Source organism: Cornus florida, unplaced genomic scaffold (genome assembly GCF_030987335.1).
Source record: "Cornus florida cultivar Cherokee Brave unplaced genomic scaffold, ASM3098733v1 CherokeeBrave_3.0.0_Hap2_Chr02, whole genome shotgun sequence".
In the NCBI taxonomy this organism is placed as follows: domain Eukaryota; kingdom Viridiplantae; phylum Streptophyta; class Magnoliopsida; order Cornales; family Cornaceae; genus Cornus; species Cornus florida.
The window spans coordinates 27,210,093-27,229,240 of NW_026775572.1; the positions used below are offsets into that span (position 1 = coordinate 27,210,093).

Below are 19,148 nucleotides of genomic sequence, written 5' to 3' on the forward strand. Positions count from 1 at the left end.
CCGGCTCCCTCTTCCATGGAGCCGGCTCTCTTCCTCTCTGAGAACCGTCTGCGTTTCTGCCACTTCTACGGCCTTCTGCACCGTCTCCGGCCGCTTCCACCTCCTTTGTTCTTTATTAAAACTGAACCTAAGGGTCTAAATTTCATCTTACATCATTCCAGTTATTTATTTAAAACAGTTTGCATTCAAAAGAAACATATAAACTATTACCAATTCAAACATGCTTACAAATCAACCACTGACCCAAACTTTCCAGAACAATTTCAGTTTAATTTCAACACATATAACTACTTAATTTAACCTATATAAAGCATGTAAGATCCATTTAATATCCAATTAAAATCCTAGAGATATCTAGGATGCACAGAACACAGGCCAACGGGAAAGAGAAAGGAGAGAACTTGCCTTTACAGTTTTGGATTCAAAACTCTGTTGCCGTTGTTCTAAGTTTTTCCGGCGATCCCATTCACTGTTAAATCTCCTATTGCTCCATCTTCCCTTCTCTTACGTCCGTCCTGTAAGCCACGGCCAAACCCTCACCAAAGTAGCTCTGTTTATTTCTCACGACCCCTCTCTGTTCCTCTCTGTTGTTCTCTCAATACTCTGAACGTAAATAAGGTCTGTGATTGCTAAAACCCTAAGGTGACATAATGCTCTATATATATATAGACTTAATTGAAACCTTATTCCCTGTAGGATTAAAAACAAAGCCCTAATCTAAATACTAGTCGGCCCATAAACAGAGCCTACGTTTAAAATCTATGTCGGCTACACTTAGGTGACGTCTAAAAACTCACTTAACTTAATTACAATAATTTAGACCCAATAATGAAATTAACGCAACCAATACCAATAATCACCAATAAATCCATTCAGTCAAACAATAATATCATTAACGCAAATAATTCAAATAATTACTAATAGGTCCAACAATTCAAATAATAAAATAAAAATCCAATTAATTTAAATATCACAATTACCAATTAAACCAAGGATAAATAAAACAACTGACAAAGCAATTTAATGTATAACCATTTAAATTCACCCAACACTTAATTTAATTCAGAAAAGCCTAACCACATAAATACCAAAAACAAATAAAATAAATAATGAAAACAATAAAAGGAATATTAAAATTTCAATTATAACCCTTTTAAAACTAGGGGTCTTACAACTACTTACTAGAAAGCAATCCATGTCAGTAAAGCAAGAACTCATTCTTTTGAGTTTTGCATACCAAACCTGGTCAAAACTTTATCAATGTAGGATTATTAAGATAAGCCTGTTTTCCTTTTAACCTGATCTTGCAAAAGCTTGATCTTACGAATATAGCTTATATCTTTAAAATCCTTCATTTCAAAGAAATTGAACAACTATTTCTTTACTGATGACGAAACTTTCCATATTATTCTAAATGAGTAAGATGTCATCAATATATATAGAATTAGAAAAATAAGGGCATTCCCTGTACACACATGGTTCATTCATTAAGAAATCTTCTGGTATCCTTTTGTAGATTTACTTGCCCTCTATAGGTATCACCCCTACTAGAAAGTTCTACAAGATTACAGATTTTATTAGATTACATAGATTCCAACTTTGATTTCATAGCAACTTGCCAAAACGATCTGTATCCATATCGGTTCACACTTCCGTGTAGCTTACTGGATCTAACTCATATTTAACAGGGATGTCCATAAAGGTCTCACCTAAAAACATGATTCTGTCGGATTGGAAGATAATCCTCCCACTACATTAATGTACTGATACAAGAATCTATGTTCTAAATGATACCGACGCATCAATAGGGAATTCATATATAATTCTTAATTTTTATAATAAGTGTGTTCATATGTGGTGCAACTGGTACTAATACCATATTCTCTAACATTATGCTACTAGGTATATGATTCATAATATGATCCTCCTATAGATAAACAGTGAATGTAAAAACAATAAACTTTTATCATTGAAATTATAAAATAATCCAACCTAGTGCCTTTAGAGTAGCCATCAAATCAAGCATGTATATGATCTGTTTCCAACTTACTTGTCCATATCAAGCGCACATGTGAAAGACTACCCATATGTGCATGTGATTCAAACTAAGATTTAGTAAAAAAAACATAGCACAAAAGATATCCTTGAGACAGACTAAGATGGAATGCAGTTCATAATGTGCATCGATATTGTCAAGGCTAAACTCTAAAATGAAATAGATAATATAGCATATCTAATCATAGATCTAACCATGTTAAGCAGAATTCTATTATTCCTATTTGACACCTCAATTCATTGAGCGTCAATTGCGGAAAACCTGTACGCAACACCCTCATTAACCATATAGTTTTTGCACTATCCCGAGAAATACTCAAATCCACAATCAGATCGAAGTGTTTTGATAAGTTTACCTAATCTGTGCTCCACATCAGTCTTGACACTTTCGGAATATACCAAAAGTTTTAAACTTGTGTCGCATCAGGTAAATTTATCCAAAACATGAATAATCTTGCTTGGATGTTCGTAAGACCACACGTGTCAGTGTGTACTGACTCCAATTGTTCTTTATGTCTATTTCATTTGGTTGATTAAGCCCTTAAGGTTATCTATCATTCAATACAGGATTCACAAGGTTTAGTCTCCCCTGCCTCACTAGGTTATAAACCTTCTTTTACCAATCTTTGAATCTCATTTTGACTGATTACAACCCAAAAATAGACACTAAAAATACAATGAGTCAGGAATAACAAATATTTTCATAACATTCAATCTAAAAAATGCAACATTAGTTTCTACATCATGAAAATATTAAGAGCTAGTGATTATAGTATATTAACCATCTTTCAATGCACCAGAAGCAATCGCACATCTATTCAATTTTATAAAAGCAGTTTACCAAAAGTAACAACACAATTTTTATAAACCAAAAGTGAAACAAGAATGAGATTGCATCTATCATCTGTGCATAAAGATAGTTTTCTAATACTAATATCCTCATACTCTCTAATTTCATATGTAATTGGTGCGACCGAGCGTGTGCACAAAATAATGCACAACACTTTAGGTTTAGAAATAATGTCAAGTGGGCACCATATTTTAAAATTTATAAAACCACTAAACACTTATACTATGGAGTATGAAGTGAGCAGGGATCGTCCCAAGAGATCTAAACAATTATAGGTTTTCCAGAATTGAATTATACTTTAGTGCTTCTGTGATTGCCAAAAGGGTTTTGTTTGTGATTAAAACTAATTTTAAACTAAATGATTGCAATAAAGAAATAGAGTTTAAGAGATTGGAAAGAGACTTGGGGTGTAGGATTCACCACTAAGCACATTCCCTAACTCACTCACTTTCAACTAATTGGGGAAATAATACTATGTAATCTATATGTGGCTAACAAGAGCAATGAAAAGTGTAAACCATCAATTTCAAGCATGAATCAACTACCTAATGACAATTAAACTAAGTGTAGTGCAATTCACCCATTCAAAGCATGATTTATCAATCCAAGTTACAAATTTAACACACATTAATCTAAAAGATAATGCAATTGTGACAAAAAGTATGGAATTCAAACATAAGTATGGATGGTCTACTTACCTAATAATTGAATTGCAATTAAATTAATTAAACTTAAATTAAACTAATTAAACATGAATTTAAAACTAATTAAACAACAAATTAACCTAAACATGTAGTACCATCCATCAAATGTAAGCATTTTTCATCAATTTGAAACACAATTACAACTAAGCAATACCATGCATAGCCATCACAAGAATCAATTAACAAAGAATTCGTGTGTAAAATTTGTTTATCAATCAACCGCACATAAGACAATATGAGATTAATACAGATAATCAATTGGAAGAATTTAATTCATAATATTCAAGACTATACACTAATTACATAAATTAATCCCCAAAAAGTATGAAAAGAGAGAGAGAATAGGTTACATGCTTAGGGTTTATCCAACCCTAAGTAGAAGAATCAGCCACTCATGGTTGATGGAGTCGAAGATAGGACAATCCCCATCATCTGCTTCATCTTCTCTGAACTTTTCTTCCAAACCCTAGCCTGTTCTTCTTTTTCCCTTTCTTCGCGTGTTTTTCCAGAGAGAAAATACGATACTACGATACAGAAAAAAAATCAAATAAAACTCTTTTTTTTTTTTTTTTTTTCCAATAATCTTTTTACCTAAATAAAAACTAAAACTAACCCTAATCTAATGGCTCACTGGGCCTTAAGTAACAATCTCATTAAAGCCCAACAGTTCCCAAAATGAGCCCAAAAATTAAATAAAAACTGTAATGTTGCTAAGTCCTGGGGGATCGATCCCCCACCCTGGGGATCAATCCCCCAGAGTTGACAAATTCCTTTAAGCCTTATTTTTGCCCCGGGCTATTTGGTTTGCTTCTCCATCTTTGGGAACATCATCAAAGGCCCGAAATTGACCGCTTTGTGCCATTGTCTGAAAATCTTTGCTTAACTCCAAAAAGGCTTAATTGGACCGTTCTTAGCTCATTTTAACTTTATTGCCCTGAAATACACATAAACATAAATTAGGACTAAAATATAAAATTAAGATAGATGCAAAGACTGAAATACCTTAGCTTAGGTGCTGAAATGTGCAACATTTAAGCACTTATCACGCCCCCAAACTTAGATATTGCTAGTCCCTAGCAATAAACAACAGCATGGAAATGAAACAAACATATATACGATTATGAACTAATAAAGCAAATAAAGATAACACCACTTTCGTAGGGATCACGGTTGCATTTAGCATATGCAACAAACCTTTTAAACCCCTAGGTTACCCCTAGTGGACGAGTGAAGTCTCGTGAGGGTTTACAGAAATGGTACCCACAAACATCAACAGCTCTTTCTTACTTGAGAAGTAACGACACATATTAAACAAGTGTTGAAAGTAGACTACCTCAAGTATGCAAATTTCTGCCATTTCTAAGCTATTATCAACGTTTCAACATCATGTAAGCAAAAACGGTCCTCCACACATCAATCAATTAATCATGCAAATTGAATCAATTATATCATCCTTTTAAGTGAACCGGCATCAAAATGTGTTGCTATCCTAGCAAATCAAAGTAATGGCATAGCCTTACCCTCAAACTAGCATGCAGATATAGTACCAGACATCAAGACATTGAATGAACCTTGTTATTTAATCAAACATTTTTTTTTTTTTTATTGATTTCATTTTTTATTTTTATGTATGACCATGTGCAATGTCCAAGTTCCTTAAGCTCTCTAATCACCCCATGTAACAAGCGTTGAGCCAACGACTCCCAAACCAGATGGTCTTAGGGCGTTAAGTGTAAAGACACTCCTAAGGGCGTAATGACTCGGAATGGCTAGGCTACGAACTCAAACTAATCATACATCTTACATTCTTCCCTTGTCTTCCTTTTTAATCAGTTGACATGTTGAAAGAATGCAGTTTTTTTTTTTTTTTTTTTTTAATTTATTTCTTTTCTTTCCTTCGCAAGGTCATTTTATCAAGAATGAAAGCTTTCAAAGCATACTAGCTCAATTGGAACAAACCAAAACAATAATCAACTAAGCATGTACCCCACAAATTGAATGCTAGTGTGCGCAAGTGCAAATGTAGAATTCTAGAATCAACTCTCAAAGCATTTTTAACCAACAAGATGATGTGTACCACAAAAGCAAACATGATGTCAAAAATTAAAATTTACCCCTAAATGGCATCCTAGAGCATACAAGAAGTATTAGACTCTAACAACTTGTTTTTTAAAGGCACTATGCTTCAAAAGTTCAAAATCATTGCCAAATATATCTCAAATCTCAATCATGCATCTAAAACTCAACTTAAAGTAGAATGTAACAAGGCTACTTTACCCCCAAACTTAAACTGCACATTGTCCTCAATGTGCAATGAGAACAATGAAAGAAATGGAAAGAGTATACCGTGATGGCAAAAGTTAATGACGTCCGGTAATGATCCATGACGAAAGAGGTCTTCCCCAAACTTGGATGCAAAAACCTACTAGAAAAGCCACACTAGCAACTCACATCAAATATCAAATGGAATAAGTAAAGCATACATTCCAAAACAATATAGAATAAGATGTAAAGAGATATGATATCAAGCCCTTTGTAAAAGATGAAAACATGCATAACTAAGCAGAAGGGCATAACGGGAACACATATTTTTGAAATTTTGGTGATATGTTTTTTTTTTTTTTTTTAATTTCAAGAATGGGATTGATTTCCCAGTTTTTTTTTTTTTTTTTTTTATTTTTATTTTTATTTTTTTTAACACAAAGAAAAATATTCTAAACTAAAAAGAAAAAATATATATTAAACTAAAAAGAAATAAATATATACTAAAATAAATCAATTCAAGTTTTTTTTTTTTTTTTTTTTTTTTTTTTTTTTTTTTTTTTTACAAAGGAAAAGAACATGTATATACAACCAACAAAATAAAATAAGAAAAATGGGCTAAGTTTAACGTCTCTAGCAAGACGGAATGTTACTGAAATTTTATTTTATTTTTATCAAAAATAAATAAAGAAATAAATAACTAAAAACACTACTACAAATTCTACTTAGCCTTTTTTTTTTTTTTAAACATCAATGCTACTCTTTTTTTTATCTATTTTTTTTTTTTTTAATAAATCAATTCAAAATATATATATATATATATATATATATATACTTTTTAATTATTAAAATTTTTATGTTATGTTTTTATTTATTTATTATTATTATTATTATTTTTTTTGTTTTTTTTTTATTATTTTATTATTTTAATTTTTTTCTTTTCTTTTTCTTTTTCTTTTTATTTTTTTTTATTTTTTTAAATTTTTATGTATCAATTGGAACGGCGAAGCCAAAAGCTCGCCGGAGAAGATGAACAGCCGCGACCGCTGTTGGAAGAACCAACCGCCGGAAATCGTGGCCGGAGAAGAACCAGCCTTGTTCGCCGGCGAAACCAAGCCGAGATCGCCAGAGAGAAACGAACCCGCGACGCCGGAAAAATGAACCCAGTTACGACCCAGCAGCGATCGGAGAAGAACCCAACCGCTATGCCGTTGGACGAACCAGCAGCAATCGCCGGAGAGACGACGCCGATGCAGCCGTAAACCAGCCGCGATCGCTGGGAGAAAAGGGACGCCGATGAAGCCGAGATCGCTGGAATATGATGCCGATGCAGCCGCGACCTCGCTGGAGAATAACGAGCCGCGAACCCACCAGCTGGAATTACCGGCTAACGAACCCAGAAAACGGCAAACGGCGTCGGAAAGACGAACCCAGATGCAACGCAGGAAAGCAATAGAGAGAAATGTATTCGTGGCTTCAAGGGCTAAGGTGCGATCGATCTGCTTTGATGGGGGATCGACAATTTTAGGCAAAAATTGTCCCCTTCACTGTTTAATAAGAAGGGAGAAACATAAGTAAAATGGGATCGATCCATTTCGACGAGGGATCAATCCACTTGGCCTATTTTTTTGTTGCTCTCTGCCAATAAAATGGGATCGATCTCCTACCCGTTTGGGATCGATCTTTCTTTTTTTCTTTTTTTTTTCAATTTTTCAATTTTTTTTTTTTAAATAATAATAATAATAATAATAAAAATAAACAAAAAAAACAAAACTAAAAAGAATATATACACTAAAATGAAAAATAGATAAAAAATAAAATTAAAATAAAAATAATAATAAATAAAATTAAAATAAAATCACTTGTCAACCTATACTAATTAATACTTTTTAAATTTTTTTTTTTTTTTTTTTTTTTTTTATGTTTTTGAATAAATCAAAATTAACATGAAATATATACAAAAATAATAAAAATAATAATAATAAAATAGATAAAAAAATCAAACACCAACCTACATTACTCATTTACAATTTTTTTTTTTTTTTAATTTTTTTTTTAAATGTAAAAATGTATAAATGTACAAAAGGAAAAATAGAAATAAAATAATAATAAAATGAAAATTAAAATGCAACGAAGGAGAAACTCGATACAACTAGTGTTTAACGTCGCTAGAAAGACGTGAGATATTCTCAATCTTCAAAATAAATGGGATCTACCAAGAGGGCAGATTCCACATTTCTTTGAAAATTTTGTCCATCAATATATGGTTTAAGCCTTTGACCATTAACTTTGAAGGTCCCTTCATCTTTTAGATTTTTAAGTTCAACAGCCCCATGAGGTGAGACGGAGATAATTTGATAAGGGCCTTCCCATTTGGTTCGAAGCTTTCCAGGGAAAAATTTGAGCCTAGAGTTGAATAACCAAGCCTTTTGACCGGCTTCAAAGGACTTTTTCACAATATGTTTATCATGAAATGCTTTTGTCCTTGCCTTGTAAATTTTTGAACTATCATAGGCATCATTTCTCAATTCATCTAGCTCATTGAGTTGGAGTAAACGGTCTTTTCCAGCCTTATTAAGATCAAAGTTGAGCCTTTTTATTGCCCAAAGTGCTTTGTGTTCTAGCTCAACCGGAAGATGACAAGGCTTCCCATAAACAAGTCTATATGGAGACATACCTATTGGAGTCTTGTAAGCTGTCCGGTAAGCCCACAAAGCATCGTTCAATTTTCTTGACCAATCTTTTCGGGTCGGATTGACAGTTTTCTCAAGAATATGCTTGATTTCCCTATTTGACACCTCGACTTGCCCACTTGTCTGGGCATGGTAGGGAGTGGCCACTTTATGTGTGACGGAGTATTTCAAGAAAAGTTGCTTCAAGAATTGATTACAGAAATGTTTTCCTCCATCACTTATCATAGCCCTTGGCATACCAAAACGAGCAAAGATATTTGATTTAACGAATGCAATTACCACGGAGTGGTCATTCGTTTTGGTAGCACAAGCCTCAACCCACTTTGAAACATAATCAACGGCAACGAGGATATATTGAAAGCCATAAGACATTGGGAATGGTCCCATAAAGTCTATGCCCCATACATCGAAGATTTCAACCACAAAGATTGAAGTTAAGGGCATCATGTCTCTCTTTGACATTGATCCCAACTTTTGACACCGAACACACACCTTACAAAAGTTATAGGCATCTCGGTGGATAGTGGGCCAGAAGAGCCCACTTTGAAGAACCTTCAACGCGGTGTTTTTTCCACTAAAATGCCCACCACAAGCAAGTGTGTGACAAAACGCAAGGACGCTCGGAACTTCACTTTCCGGCACACATCTCCTGATGATTTGATCCGGGCAATAACGAAACAGAATGGGATCTTCCCAATAGTATTTCCGGATGTTAGCAAAGAATCGGTCCTTTTCTTGTTTTGACCAATTAATGGGAAGTTTGCTGGTTGCAAGATAGTTAACAATGTCGGCGAACCAAGGCAACGTCCCATTTGAGATTTGAAAGAGTTGTTCATCCGGAAATGATTCATGAATTTCAAGATTTGGAGAAGATTCAACCATTAATCTAGACAGATGATCGGCAACGACATTGTCGGAGCCCTTTTTATCCTTGATTTCAAAGTCAAATTCTTGAAGAAGTAGAATCCATCTTATCAAGCGAGGTTTGGTTTCCTTTTTCATTAAAAGATGCCTAAGAGCGGCATGATCGGAAAACACAATTACCTTGGATCCTAAGAGATATGACCGAAATTTATCAAGGGCATATACTACGGCAAGTAACTCTTTCTCGGTGGTAGAATAGTTCAATTGGGCACCTGAGAAAGTCTTACTCGCATAGTATATAGCATATGGTAGTTTACCTATCCTTTGCCCCAAAACAGCACCCATTGCGAAGTCGGAAGCATCACACATAATCTCAAATGGTAAGGACCAATTTGGAGGTTGCATGATAGGAGCGGATGATAGAAGAGTGCGAAGTTGATGAAAAGCATTTAGGCATGCTTCATCAAAGACAAATGGAGTCTCCTTGGCAAGAAGGTTACACAAGGGTCTAGCAATTTTGCTAAAGTCTTTGATGAATCGGCGATAAAAACCGGCATGTCCTAGAAAGGAGCGGATTTCTCTCACCGTAGTAGGTGGAGACAATTCAGAAATTAGCTCAACTTTCGCTCTATCTACTTCTATTCCTCTTTTAGAGATGACATGTCCAAGCACGATTCCTTCTTGAACCATGAAATGGCTCTTTTCCCAACTTAACACAAGATTAGTCTCACGACATCTTTGAAGCACTTTTTTGAGATTTTGGAGACACGAATCAAATGAGGACCCAAAAACCGAGAAGTCATCCATGAAGACTTCTAAATACTTCTCCACCATGTCCGAAAAAATTGACATCATACACCTTTGGAAAGTGGCAGGAGCATTGCACAATCCGAAAGGCATCCGTCGATAAGCAAATGTACCGAAAGGACATGTGAATGTGGTCTTTTCTTGATCCAATGGATCTAAGGCCACTTGATTGTACCCCGAGTAACCATCTAGGAAGCAATAGTATTGTTGCCCAGCCAATCTTTCCAAGATTTGGTCAATGAAAGGCAATGGAAAATGGTCCTTCCTAGTAGCAGAATTCAGCTTTCGGTAATCTATACAAATACGCCATGAAGTGGCGGTGCGTTTCGAAATAAGATCACCCTTAGCATTTTCAACAACTGTGATTCCCGACTTTTTAGGAACCACTTGAGTTGGACTAACCCACTTGGAATCAGAGATAGGATAAATGATTCCCGCATCTAGAAGTTTCACAACCTCCTTCATGACCACTTCCTTCATATTTGGGTTCAATCTCCTTTGAGCATCCCTAAATGGCTTTTCATCATCTTCCATGTGTATGCGATGCATACAAATAGAAGGGTCAATGCCTTTTAAGTCAGCCACACTCCATCCAATGGCTTCTTTGTTAGCTTTAAGCACTTCCAAAAGATCATTCTCTTGGTCATTTTCAAGATTGGAAGCAATGATGACCGGAAGAGTCTCTTTTGGGCCTAAGAAGGCGTATTTCAGATTTGATGGAAGGGGCTTAAGCTCAAGAATAGGAGGAGAGATGAGAGATGGAACTGGTGGAGTACTAGAGAGTGAAGGAAGAGGTTCTTTCTTGCTTTTCCAAGGTGGGTAATCCAAAGTGGCCACAGAGTCCATTAAAGCATTCACCTCACTTATGGATCCTTCTGTGTCAAAACCACAACTTTCAAACATTTCGCAAAGGCACGCCTCAAGAGGGTCCTTAGATAAAATAGAGGGAAGAGTCTCCTCTATGTTTTCATCCAAGACATCTACTAGGAAACACTCGTCTTCATCTGTGGGATGTTGACTTGCATTGAATACATTAAGCTTAACCATCATGTTGCCAAAAGAGATGTCCATAATGCCGGATCTACAATTAATGGTGGCATTGGCAGTGGCAAGGAATGGCCTTCCTAGGATGACTGGAATGTGATTGGTGAGATTAGGGACTGGCTCAGTATCTAGTACCACAAAATCAACCGGGAAATAAAATTTATCAACCTTAATTAGAATATCCTCAACAATCCCCCTTGGTTTCTTAATTGATCTATCGGCTAGTTGGATTACTACCGATGTTGGCTTCAAGTCCCCTAACCCTAACTGCAAATAAACAGAGTATGGAATGAGATTGATACTTGCACCTAAATCAAGGAGAGCTCTACGAACTTCTTGGTTTCCAATAACACAAGAAATAGTCGGAGCACCTGGATCCTTGAACTTAGGAGGAGTGTTAGAAAGAATGATGGAACTCACTTGTTCTGTTAAAAGCACTTTCTTAAGGTCCCTTCCCTTGCTCTTCCTCTTTTGTGTGCACAAGTCCTTCAAGAACTTTGCATATGGTGGAATTTGCCTAATTGCATCTAGAAGAGGAAGATTGATTTTCACTTGTTTAAACACTTCCATCATATCATGAATTTTTCCTTCTTGTCTCCCAAATGATGAAGTTTCTCTCAAAGCTTGAGGAAATGGAGCTTTTGGCTCATAAGGCTTCTCTAATTGGGGAGATGATGATGAAGATAATGGAATGTCCTTTTTGGAACCACTAGCATCCAAGGAAATTGGAATAGAATTTGGAATGGGATGGATGCAACCACTTGGTTGTGCCAATTCATTATCCTCCTTAGGTACCTCTACCTTATTATCCACTTTCCTACCACTCCTCAAGGTAGTAATTGCTTGAACTTGCTCATTTCCAGAAAATTCTGATGAAGGACTTGCTTGCGCCATAAATTGCCCTTTAGGATTGGTCTCAGTTTGACTAGGCAACTTACCTTTCTCTCTCATATTTAAAGAATTAGCTAATTGCCCAATTTGAGCTTCAAGCTTTGCAATTGATTGAGAGTGAGAATGAAACAGTTGATTATCTTTTTGAAGATTACCTAAAGCCTGCAAGACTTTGTCCTCAAAAGCTGAACTTTTAGGAGGCGCTTGATTTGGATTAGAGTAAGATTGAGAATTTGATGCTTGAGGATGAGAGTAGGACTGAGGATTTGATGCTTGAGGTTGAGAGTATTGATTCACATTCTGAGGATAGAATGAAGGACGGTAACCTTGAGAATTCTGATTTTGATTTTGGAGATGTGGGGGAACATACTTTGCTTGGTAACCTTGATTTTGAGGAGGGTTTGCACCGTCTCCTTGATTTCTCCATGCAAAGTTTGGATGATTTTTCCATCCCGGATTGTAAGTATTGGAATAAGGGTTGTTCCCTTGATGAATGAAAGCAGCATTTGCTTGTTCTTGAGACTCACTTGGTATAATTTGTCCAAGAGGGCAATTTGAAGTATGGTGAGTGTAACTAGAACAAGTCATGCACATTTCATTGGAATGGTGAGGATATGATTGAGTTGCCGGACCTTGATTCAAAAGGAATGTATCAAACCTTTGAGTAAGATTTTTGACCTCAGCGGCAATTTCCATGGAAGAGTCTATTTGATTTATAGCTTTCTTTCCTCCCATATGTGCTAGGTGACTACCCCTAGAAGATGAAGATCTATGCATTGAGTTTTCACTCATTTTTTCGAAAAGTTGCCAAATTTCATCTTCATTTCTTTCAATGTAGCTTCCGCCACAAGAAGCATCAACAATGCCCTTATTGGCATCGGATAAACTTGAAAAGAAACATTGAACTAATTGCCACTTAGGAATGTCATGATGTGGACACTTCCGTAGCAAGTCATTCAAACGTTCCCATGCTTCATGAAGGGGTTCTCCTTCTTGTTGTTTAAATTCACGAATGGAAGTTCTCATGGCATCAGTTCGACTTGCGGGGTAATACTTTTTTAAGAACTCTTGTTGCAATTGTGCCCAAGAGGTGATTGTATTTGGCCGCAAGTTGTTGAACCAATATTTAGCTTTATCCCGAAGAGTGAAAGGGAAAAGCTTCATTTTTAGGACTTCTTCCGGAACATCCGTGATTTTCACGGTGGAACAAACTTCCAAGAACTCATCTAAATGTTTATAAGGCTCTTCATTGCTCAACCCATAGAAAAGGGGGCACATGTTAATGGTGGAAGCCTTAATCTCATAATGATGAGCACGAAAATTTGGCAATTGAATGCAAGTAGGTGCATTATATTGATTTGGAGTGTAACGATCCCTAAGGACCATTGGAGGATTGAGAGGATTGAGAGGAGGATATGGCATTTGACCTTGTTGATGATATGCCATTTGACCTTGTTGAGGGTATGCCATTTGAACATATTGTTGTTGTTGCTCACCAATTGGGGGAACAACATTTGGCCTTGGCATCCCTAGATTAGGTTGTTGCACCGCATGATTAACTGGTTGTGGCATTCCCAAGGGTGGATGCACACCTTGAGGATCCACAATATGAACTTGTGGTGGGTGGTGCACACCATTATGATCCACATGACCAAGATCTACAACGGGATCTTCAATTGGATCTTCCATTAAAGGTGATGGAAGATCAAAATTTAAAAGATTAAGATGACTATCCCTAGTACTACTTCTTAAACGCCGAAGAAAAATTTCGAGATTTTGATTTACAGGAGCAAGAGGACGATTAAGTGATCTACGACCATGCATGCACTAGAACAAGTCAACACACCAACATTTCAAAATTTCAACCTCCACATACGATGTTCCCAAACTCCTCAATAATATCAATGCACTTAAAACAAATAAATGCCTCCACACGGGCCGATGCCTTCTACAAGAAGGTATGCTTGGACTTAAAAATAAAACTATTCAATTTAAGCCTCCACTTGGGCTGTCCAAAGCATGCAAATTGGTATACAATTAAAGTACTAAAATTAAAGAGAACTTACAGATGGTCCTTAAGCAACTTCAAATTTTTTTTTTTTAATTGCTTCTAAGTCCAGCGTTTGCTCCACTTTGCTTCAAGTACCTAATTGACAAATCAAATAAAAAAAAAAATTAAAAATTAAAATGACTTAAAAGTAGACAATCAACAAAGAACTAATGTTTAATTCAATTCTTCAAAACCGTTAGATCCCCGGCAACGGCGCCAAAACTATGGTGCGACCGAGCGTGTGCACAAAATAATGCACAACACTTTAGGTTTAGAAATAATGTCAAGTGGGCACCATATTTTAAAATTTATAAAACCACTAAACACTTATACTATGGAGTATGAAGTGAGCAGGGATCGTCCCAAGAGATCTAAACAATTATAGGTTTTCCAGAATTGAATTATACTTTAGTGCTTCTGTGATTGCCAAAAGGGTTTTGTTTGTGATTAAAACTAATTTTAAACTAAATGATTGCAATAAAGAAATAGAGTTTAAGAGATTGGAAAGAGACTTAGGGTGTAGGATTCACCACTAAGCACATTCCCTAACTCACTCACTTTCAACTAATTGGGGAAATAATACTATGTAATCTATATGTGGCTAACAAGAGCAATGAAAAGTGTAAACCATCAATTTCAAGCATGAATCAACTACCTAATGACAATTAAACTAAGTGTAGTGCAATTCACCCATTCAAAGCATGATTTATCAATCCAAGTTACAAATTTAACACACATTAATTTAAAAGATAATGCAATTGTGACAAAAAGTATGGAATTCAAACATAAGTATGGATGGTCTACTTACCTAATAATTGAATTGCAATTAAATTAATTAAACTTAAATTAAACTAATTAAACATGAATTTAAAACTAATTAAACAACAAATTAACCTAAACATGTAGTACCATCCATCAAATGTAAGCATTTTTCATCAATTTGAAACACAATTACAACTAAGCAATACCATGCATAGCCATCACAAGAATCAATTAACAAAGAATTCGTGTGTAAAATTTGTTTATCAATCAACCGCACATAAGACAATATGAGATTAATACAGATAATCAATTGGAAGAATTTAATTCATAATATTCAAGACTATACACTAATTACATAAATTAATCCCCAAAAAGTATGAAAAGAGAGAGAGAATAGGTTACATGCTTAGGGTTTATCCAACCCTAAGTAGAAGAATCAGCCACTCATGGTTGATGGAGTCGAAGATAGGACAATCCCCATCATCTGCTTCATCTTCTCTGAACTTTTCTTCCAAACCCTAGCCTGTTCTTCTTTTTCCCTTTCTTCGCATGTTTTTCCAGAGAGAAAATACGATACTACGATACAGAAAAAAAATCAAATAAAACTCTTTTTTTTTTTTTTTTCCAATAATCTTTTTACCTAAATAAAAACTAAAACTAACCCTAATCTTATGGCTCACTGGGCCTTAAGTAACAATCTCATTAAAGCCCAACAGTTCCCAAAATGAGCCCAAAAATTAAATAAAAACTATAATGTTGCTAAGTCCTGGGGGATCGATCCCCCACCCTGGGGATCGATCCCCCAGAGTTGACAAATTCCTTTAAGCCTTATTTTTGCCCCGGGCTATTTGGTTTGCTTCTCCATCTTTGGGAACATCATCAAAGGCCCGAAATTGACCGCTTTGTGCCATTGTCTGAAAATCTTTGCTTAACTCCAAAAAGGCTTAATTGGACCGTTCTTAGCTCATTTTAACTTTATTGCCCTGAAATACACATAAACATAAATTAGGACTAAAATATAAAATTAAGATAGATGCAAAGACTGAAATACCTTAGCTTAGGTGCTGAAATGTGCAACATTTAAGCACTTATCAGTAATACTCCCACTGACTTAGCTACAACTTTGGCATCAGATCAAAAGACATATATATACATATCATCGAGGCTTCTAAATTCCTAAAATCCTTGCAACGAATTGCAAACATGTTTAGTGGCTCCAAAATCTATCCATCAGGAATTAATAGATACAACCACATAACATGGCTCAATGATTAAATATACATTTTCCTCTGCCACATCATTGTTTAGACAGTTCGTCCTTAAATGTCTTAGTTGGCCGCAAAAGAAATAGTTTCTTTCGCCCTCAACTTACACTGTCTTATTCCCTTAACCTTTTGGATACCCATGTTTTGTGCTAGCCTAGTCCTATTATCATCCTTCTTCTTTCATTTGCCGATCCACTTGGGCCTAGAAGAAGATGGTATAGACTAGGTTAGATTGATAGGAACGCCCATACTTTTGATTATCCCTTCATATGTTATCAATTCTATAAGAATATCAGCGAGTGTGAACTCAAACTGGTTCCTTATTTAGTTCACTCTAAAAGAGTCGAACGAGTTTGGTAATAAGGCAATAATCATGTTAACTTGAAACTTACCATCTAAGTCAGCCCTATTGACCTCCAGTTAAATTTTTAAATAATAAATAATCATTTTAAAAACACGATCTTTTACTGGAATTCCTTAGGCTATCTTAATGGTATTCAAGTCTGACGCAGTACTAAGGCGTAACTCTTTCTAATCTCAGCAAAACATCTCATTGAGATATATTATGATGCTTAAAACAAATAAAATAATACAAATATTAGCTTTGGAACGTATTCGAGATGAACTCTAGAATGTTGCACTGAGCCATATCATTTGTCTTATTTCACTTATTAAAAACATTAATATCAAACTGGGTATCTTAAAGTAAAACGATTAGGTATAGGAGTAGTAAATACATTTTGTACTCTTACGTTGTGAATAAAATATCTAAGTTCCTTTTCCGGTCAATATAAATGAGGTCCAAATACATTGAATATGTTAGCAAGTAGATTAAAATGGATTAGACATAATTAATCTAAATATAAATGCATTCGTACAATATGCAAGGTGAATTTATTAATACTATCATGCATACTTAAAATTAAAATAAGTTCGCCAACCACATAGTATAATAAATCTCAATAGAATAAGATTTCATTATCACTATTGGTGAACAATCCCTTTTAATTAATGTGGGTCCCTCAACTTCGTAGCATAATAAATCACACAATCAATACGTCAATAACTTATCCTGTTGGAGGAGTTAATTATTATTATTGTTGAGATTCATTTGCTATTAGGCGAGCACTTCCATTAAAATAATATGTGGGTCCCTTAACCACTGCATGAAAAATCGGATAACTAATATGCCAATCACTTATTCAGTTGGCGAAGTTCATTATTGCTATTGGCGGGAAAAATCCCATCATTTCCATATCTCTTAAGACAATGCCTTATTTATCTATATGAAATGATTCCCGATAATGTTTAACCTTTTTCTAAAATTAACTAGTGTAGACCACTCCGTTGGGGAGTTGACATTATTAATTTTAGATTGAGTGTATAACGTTATTAATGCTCCAACGAAAAATAAAACATTAAATATCTTGTCATTATAATCTAGACTCTTTAAATCATGCGTAGGGCCTTATTTTTAAAGATCTACTTACAATAAACATTTAATATTTTTATTTTCACGAGACAACCATTCTTGTAATTTTTAGACTCTTCAAATCATGCGTGGGGCATTATTTTTGAAGATCTAATTACAATGGTTAGAGCATCTCCAACACATCTGTTATATGGGCTGCTAATTCAAAATATGGCAGGTGGGCTTTTAACTGGGCTCTCCAATGCAATGTTATTTAGGCTGCTATTTTTTAACTTTTCTATTTTTTATGCCAATTATAGCAAAACAAATAGCAATTGCTATATGGGCTGGGGGCTACAGAAAAGAAAGGACGGCTCCAATTTCACTTGTATTTGTCTAGGGCAACACAGAGAGAGAGAGAGATGAGAACGGTGGCAACAGAAACGGAAAAGACCGGCCATCAGCAACAAAAGTTAATCTCTTCCTCATCGTTGTCTCTCCGATTCGTCATTAGGTTACCATCAATCCATTGCTCTTACTCATCGTTGTTAGACTCATAAACCCCCTTTATGGTTAGACTCATAAACCCCCTTTTTGTCCCTCATCGTTGTCTCTTCGATTCATCGCCAGGTCACCGTCAATCCATTGCTGACCTCTAAGGTACATTGTTGTTCATTATCTTCCTCTCACCTTTAATTTAAATCTTCTAGAAAGCAGAATCAATCAAAAATTGATTCATTAATATTATTATTATTTAAAATGATCGCAATATAGGTGAGGGAAAATTTGGATTTTTTAAAATGATCGCAATATTATTATTTAGTTCATTATCATGACCATAATAGTGACTTTGGACCAAGAATTTAAGATATTTTTGTTATGGCACAAGTTTAGATATGTTGTTCACTTATATTCATGTTACATATATTCATTGTTAAGCATATACTTTTGAGTATATATATGTATATATATTACTTATCAAAAAAATAGTATATATATGTATATATATTAAAAATATGTTGATCCATGAATCAGGTCAGAAATCTTTTGGACGACGACCCTGGAAACTCTGAATATGCTGACATGGAAAGGGAGCTTGTAGAGGTGTGATCCTTACTCAACTTATCCTCGTCAATTTGTTTTCTTTTTTATTTTATTTTCTTAGTTATAAAACTTCCTTGGGTATTTTGTTCTGTTCCTTTAACTTGAAATGCATGGGGTTGAGCTTGTTTTTGGATATTTGTTTTGAGAGAGCAGTGTTCATATTCTTTGGGCATAAAGGGATAATATTTGACTGTAGGTGATTATTTGTTGTATATGTTTTTTCTGTTATTATTATTATTATTTTATTTCTAATATTTCCCTCTTTCTCAAATAATCATCTGTTCAAACCAGCAACATCAATTAATTGCGAATTACTGGAGAGGATTGTGTTTTATTCTTGGGTTTAGAAGGTGAGGACACTATTCATGTTTTAAAAAAAAAGTAGT

The 19,148-nt window shown here is 35.0% G+C and overlaps 1 non-coding gene across 1 annotated transcript; it reads left to right on the forward strand.

Moving 5' to 3' along the window:
* Positions 1-13,092: 13,092 nt before the first annotated feature.
* Positions 13,093-13,199, forward strand: LOC132297832 (small nucleolar RNA R71). Its single transcript, XR_009479422.1, has one exon. It is a non-coding gene; the product is annotated as a small nucleolar RNA R71 (small nucleolar RNA).
* The last annotated feature ends 5,949 nt before the right edge of the window (positions 13,200-19,148 follow it).